We start from the raw sequence: 5,649 nt of genomic DNA, 5'->3' as shown, positions 1-5,649 counted from the left end.
ACTTTAAAAGCCTGAATTGAAGTCCTCCGAAAAGGTACCAAAAAATAAAAATTGGAAGGTAATCTTATGCTGGGAAGTTTAATAATCAAGAATGAAGTTGTATCCAATTTGTCAATGGTTCAAAAAGAGATGGGGAAAAGAAAAAAAAATCACAAGTACGAAGGTGAAATGGGAAGTAATGAAGAAAAACATCTGCCAAGAAATCAATTTCCAGAATTCTATATTGTTGATGTAAAAAATGGGGCTTTCCCAGCTCAATTGGTTTTTTTTTTTCAGAATATTTAACTAAGGTAAATTGTTCGGTTGTCTATATAAATTCGAGATTTGATTTGAGGTGCTTTTAGGGAACAAAACTTTCTTCATCTTAACATATCTTGGTTGAACTTCAGGGTTTTTATAAATCTTTTAGATTTTTTGAGTTTTTTACCCTTTATTTTTTCTGTCCGAACAAGTAGCATGCAGATTGAGGAAGTGATCGAAATAGGAAATCTAAATATGCTCCCAAGAGCCAGTACTCTAATCGACTAAAAGACCTTCATTTAACAACTATCCCTTCCTCGGGTTGCTGTCAGGGTCTTCTATAAGCGAAGTAAGTCAAAATCAATAACCTAAAATGCTCTTTTGGTGCTTCTCTTCATTTTTCTAATTTTTGAAGGAATGGAAGACAAATAATGTACACCAAGGAAATCATCAATGATGGTTCCAAATTACATACTTAAACGTGTAAAAACTGTTACACTGAGTACCGCAAATGATATACAGATATATCCGAATTGAACACACAAAAATACTATAATTAAACCTTTGGAATTCTGGCTCATCTGTCCATCCCTGAGAATCAACTTCCTCAAATGCATACAAATCAAACAAATCTATCTAAGACTCCAGTTAGTTCACTCTGGCCAGCGCAAGACCAGTTATACAGCGAGTCCTCAATCCTCTTCATTTTGGCTTTCATCTTTGACAAGCTTTATCATGTCATCGATTCGAAGAATAGTTATAGCAGCTTCAGTGGCAAACTGTCCAAAGAGAGAGACAAACACTACATTTGTCAGCAACTGAGTTGCAAAAAAAAATATATATATCAATCAATCAAATACATTCCAAAGAATTTTGACCTGTATTATCTTTACTTTGCTCATTGCAGGCTCAATTACTCCAGCCTCCAAGTTATTGCGGACGGTTCCCTTCACCAGGTCAAGACCCATGCTATGATATTACAAAAAAACACACACACACACAAGTCAGAAATTTTACAAATATTCCAATTCACCTTACATCTCCAAAATACTCAAATTACAGTTGTTTAATGGAAACAGATGTTAGGGAACCCCCCCCCCCCCCAAAAAAAAAGACAAAAAAGAAAGGACAATGATGTCGCAAAGTGCATCTTGAATGGAAAATGCAAATGGTCCACTGAAAGAAAGTATACTGCTGAAGTGAGGGAAATTGTCCAAATCTGTTTGTTCCCACTCTAGATAAGGCTGATCAAACTAAATGGATAGCTGGTTCCTGCAGAACATTTCACATCAGCTTTGAGACCTGCTGGAGCTAAGGTTGAATGGTGCAAATTTGTGTGGGATAAAGATGGCATTCCTCAGTTCTCCTTCATTCTTTGGTTGTTTTGCCACAAACATTTAGCAACCCCAGATACATCAAGGCAGTGGAGGTGCTTTAGTTAGTCAGCCGAGTTTGTGCTTTGTAATGCTACTAGGAATCTATGGAACACCTACTTTTTGAATATGCTGTTTCTGGGTTGGTATGGAGCAGAGTCCAAGCTATGTGCTCTGTTTTTAGGGCATTGAGCTTAGCTGGATTTGCCAGCACTGGCAAACCAATTTCTTTGTTGATTGATTCAGAAGATTGGTTCTGGCTATGACTGTATATCAGGCTTGGAAGGCCAGATATGAGGTCATTTACAAGCATCTCTCTGCTACTGCTAAAGTAATCCTTGCTGCTATTGTGGGTGCTGTCAGGCTTATTGGTATTCTTGGAAGGAAATTCCACTCACTAAAGCTAATTGGGATATCATGGTGGACTAGGGTTTCACTCATAATTGTTTTGATAGGTGTATCATGTTGCTGATTATGTTTTCGTTGTTCATAGTACGGAATATATAGATATGTTTAGTGAGCTATTGCTGTAACCGGGCTGACTGCTCCACGTATAAGCTTTACAACCTGATTAATAAAACTTTCAAAATTAATAAAAATTACTATTTTGCTCCCAAAAAAAAAATTTTGCAGTGAGCTCTCAGTATCTTCAGTTTTCCTCGTACACAGAAAGCAGAGGAAGACACAAGCGTGTCAGCCAAACAAGAATCTCTAGGTTATCCATTCAATTAATTACTTGAGCATAATGCATCAAAATTATCATTACTCCAAGAAATTTTACATCAAATGGGTTGGGAAGTCTTAGAATCTTTGAGAATTCAAGTACAAAATCCTAGGAGTATGGAGTCTTTAAAAGTTTAAATTTCTGTTAATCTTGTACCAGGTATCTACACAACATTTTGGAAAAGCTAGATATAGTTAGTTATACCAAACTAGAGCTGGCAATTATACCCAAAACCCAACAACCCACCCAACCCACCTGATAAGAGTTTATTTTACGTATTTTTAAGTGCATTTTATTAGTTAATTTTGAGTTGATTATTTAGTTTTATAATTAAAATAAAGAGGTTTTTGGTAAAATTATATATTTTTGGTAAAAGTGGATAATATTGCATTTCTATTGATTTTAATGGTAAAAACTTCATTTTTATGCAGGAATGATGATTCAATCACCAAAGGATGTCAAATGAGGTAAAAAATAGAGATTTGGTGATAAATTCAAGTGGCAACAAGAAGAATGAAGTGAAAAACGTTCAAGTGAGGAAATGCAATACAAGTCAGTTTTGACACTCTTCAGTATTTTGACCATATCTGGAGCTACACTTATCGGATTGAGGTGATCTTTATACCATTTTAAAGCTAAGAAAGAGACCTACAATTCGTATGAATACATCGAAATCCATTTCTGCCATCTTCATGGGCAAAACGTTGGAATACAGAAGCTGCATTCTGTGGTCGGAAGTTAAAACAGAGGTTTGAACAGGTGACAGTATTTCGATCATATCTCAGGTTACAATGCTCCGATTTGGATGATTCTTGAAGCATTGGAAAGCTAACTCAAAGGGCTACAACTTTTGTGTTTTGCACAAAAGCTAGTTTGGCCTTTATCATGGAGAAAATCGCAGTTGAAATAAGGCCAGAGTGAAAACGCGAGTAGACAAAACGCGAGTTTATACCGCGTTTTGTGTAGGCGCGTTTTATAGCCGAAATTCTGCAATTTGACTCAGTCAATTCTCTTGTGTGCATACCACTTTCCAGCTATAAGATGCAAGGGAATTCGGTGCACATGCTTCTGCAATAAAAGAGAAGACCAAATGAGTGTGGACAAAAGGAAACATCATATCTTTGACTTCTTTTTACAAAATCTGAGTGGAGGAAATTATGAAGTGAGAGGAATGGAATTTCTACCACCTTTTATGCAGAAATACAGGGGAGAAGCCAGGAGGACCAGACGTAGCTAGTTTTCCTTCTTGCAACAAGTTTTCTCTCTAGTTAAGAGTTCTTAGAGAAGCATTTAGAGTTTTGACTTGTAATCATATTGTGCAAGAACATAGCAGGAATTGGAGAGCTTCACCTTCAATTGGCTAAGCTTTCTTTTATCTTTCTTATACTTGTACTTTATGATGTTTTGCATTAATAAACTTGTGAATATGAGTGTTTTATCATTCATGAGTAGCTAATTTTCTTTATCTAGGGAGTAGATGAAACTTATGGCCAAATGATATGAAGTGATTGTTATTCATTCTTGTTATGTCTTGTATTAACTTATCTACTTGTGTATGTTGGATTACTTGTTGTTGCTTGATCACCAATAGCAGGTTTATAGTTATTTTTATTCATTGAGAAATGGTAAAAATAATGGAATGACACAAGTAGAACTTGAGTTGTATATTCATGAGAATAGAAATACGTTCAAGTGGATGAAATCTGCATTTCATGTGTGAATAAGAACAGATTTAGTATTTACCAAGAGATTAGGACAAACTAATCTGTTTTAACCCATTATTATCATGAGAATGTGATTCTGGTATTTCTGGAAATGAATCCTTGGTTAAACAAGAGCAGTAACAAGTGTTGAATTAATTCATTTTAGATCTTTTGTGTCATAAGTGGAATCTACATCCCTAGATCTTAATATTTAGTGAATTCTACTCCCCTTGAGATATTGCATTTATCTATTTAAGAATTTTTGTAGTTGAATTAAAATCTGAAGTTTCTGCTCAAATTAATTGTGAGTCTAAATAATAGAGTAAATTAGTATCTAATAATTGTTTTAAATTGCTCCTCGTGGGATCGACCCGATACACATCTCGTACTACAATTGCGACCTGTATACTTGCAGTCCAACGGGTGTAAATTCGGAATTAAACTTGCACTTAAAGTAAAAACCCGTCAAGTTTTTGGCGCCGTTGCCGGGGAGCGGCAATATTAGAGCCTAATCATCTTTATTAATTTAGACAGCTTTATTTTTTTTAGATTATATTTAATCTTATATTATAATCAGTTTTTTTTTACCATTGAAGTTGCATAATATCCCTTATTTCTGTTTGTAGTGTATGCACCGGGAGTCTCGAGAAGTCGCACCTTTCGATCCAGAAATTGAGAGGACACTACGTAGACAAAGGAGGCACACACAACAGCAAGAGGAACAAGAGATTTGGCAACCGATAGAGGAAATTTTGATAGAACTACCATTTGAAGAAGAAATGGCCGAAAATGACCCAAATAGGCGAGTTCTACGAGATTATACTCTACCGGGAACACAAGGATCTCAAACAAGCATAGTAAGGCCTACGGTAAATGCTAACAATTTTGAGATTAAACCATCACTTATCCAAATGGTTCAACAATCTCAATTTGGAGGTAATGCAGTAGAAGATCCTAATACACACTTAGCTACATTCTTGGAAATTTGTGATACAATTAAAATGAATGGAGTTAGTGATGATGCCATAAGGCTAAGATTGTTCCCATTTTCATTGAGAGATAAGGCCAAACTTTGGCTACACTCTCATGCTCCTAATACTTTCACTGGATGGGATGAACTATCAAGAGCATTCTTAAATAAGTATTTTCCACCAGGTAAGACTGCTAAGTTTAGAATGGATATCACTAGTTTTAGCCAATTGGAAGGTGAATCATTATATGAGGCATGGGAAAGGTTTAGAGATTTGCTTCGGAAATGTCCACATCATGGACTGCCGGAATGGTTAATCATACAAACCTTCTATAATGGTTTAGTTTTTTCTACTAAAACTATGATCGATGCAGCCGCAGGTGGAGCTTTAATGGGTAAATCACCCCAAGAAGCTCAGAATTTGATAGAAGAAATGGCCGCAAATAACTACCAATGGGCCAATGAGAGAGGTAATACAAGACGTCACGCAGGTATGATCGAAATGGACACTCTCAATATGTTGAGTGCTCAAATGAATAATGTGATGAAATTGCTAAGTAGACAAGGTGGAGTTGGTCCAAGTTCATCTAATGCACATGTAGCATGTTGTTCTATATGTGGAGGTGAACATGATAGTAA

General features: G+C 35.9%; 1 long non-coding RNA gene and 1 other non-coding gene across 2 annotated transcripts; both read right to left on the bottom strand.

Annotated features, from left to right (window-relative positions):
- Positions 1 to 685: 685 nt before the first annotated feature.
- On the bottom strand, positions 686 to 1,211 carry LOC113761890. The gene is made up of 2 exons (XR_003467166.1): positions 1,119 to 1,211; positions 686 to 1,019 (listed from the first exon to the last, which is right to left on the bottom strand). It is a non-coding gene; the product is annotated as an uncharacterized LOC113761890 (long non-coding RNA).
- A 3,995-nt stretch (positions 1,212 to 5,206) lies between these two features.
- LOC113764335 lies at positions 5,207 to 5,313 on the bottom strand. Its single transcript, XR_003467605.1, has one exon. It is a non-coding gene; the product is annotated as a small nucleolar RNA R71 (small nucleolar RNA).
- Between the last annotated feature and the right edge of the window lie 336 nt (positions 5,314 to 5,649).

The sequence above is a fragment of the Coffea eugenioides genome, chromosome 2 (genome assembly GCF_003713205.1).
Source record: "Coffea eugenioides isolate CCC68of chromosome 2, Ceug_1.0, whole genome shotgun sequence".
In the NCBI taxonomy this organism is placed as follows: domain Eukaryota; kingdom Viridiplantae; phylum Streptophyta; class Magnoliopsida; order Gentianales; family Rubiaceae; genus Coffea; species Coffea eugenioides.
Note: the sequence above shows the minus strand (reverse complement) of the source record. Positions and strands in the feature narration are given on the sequence as shown.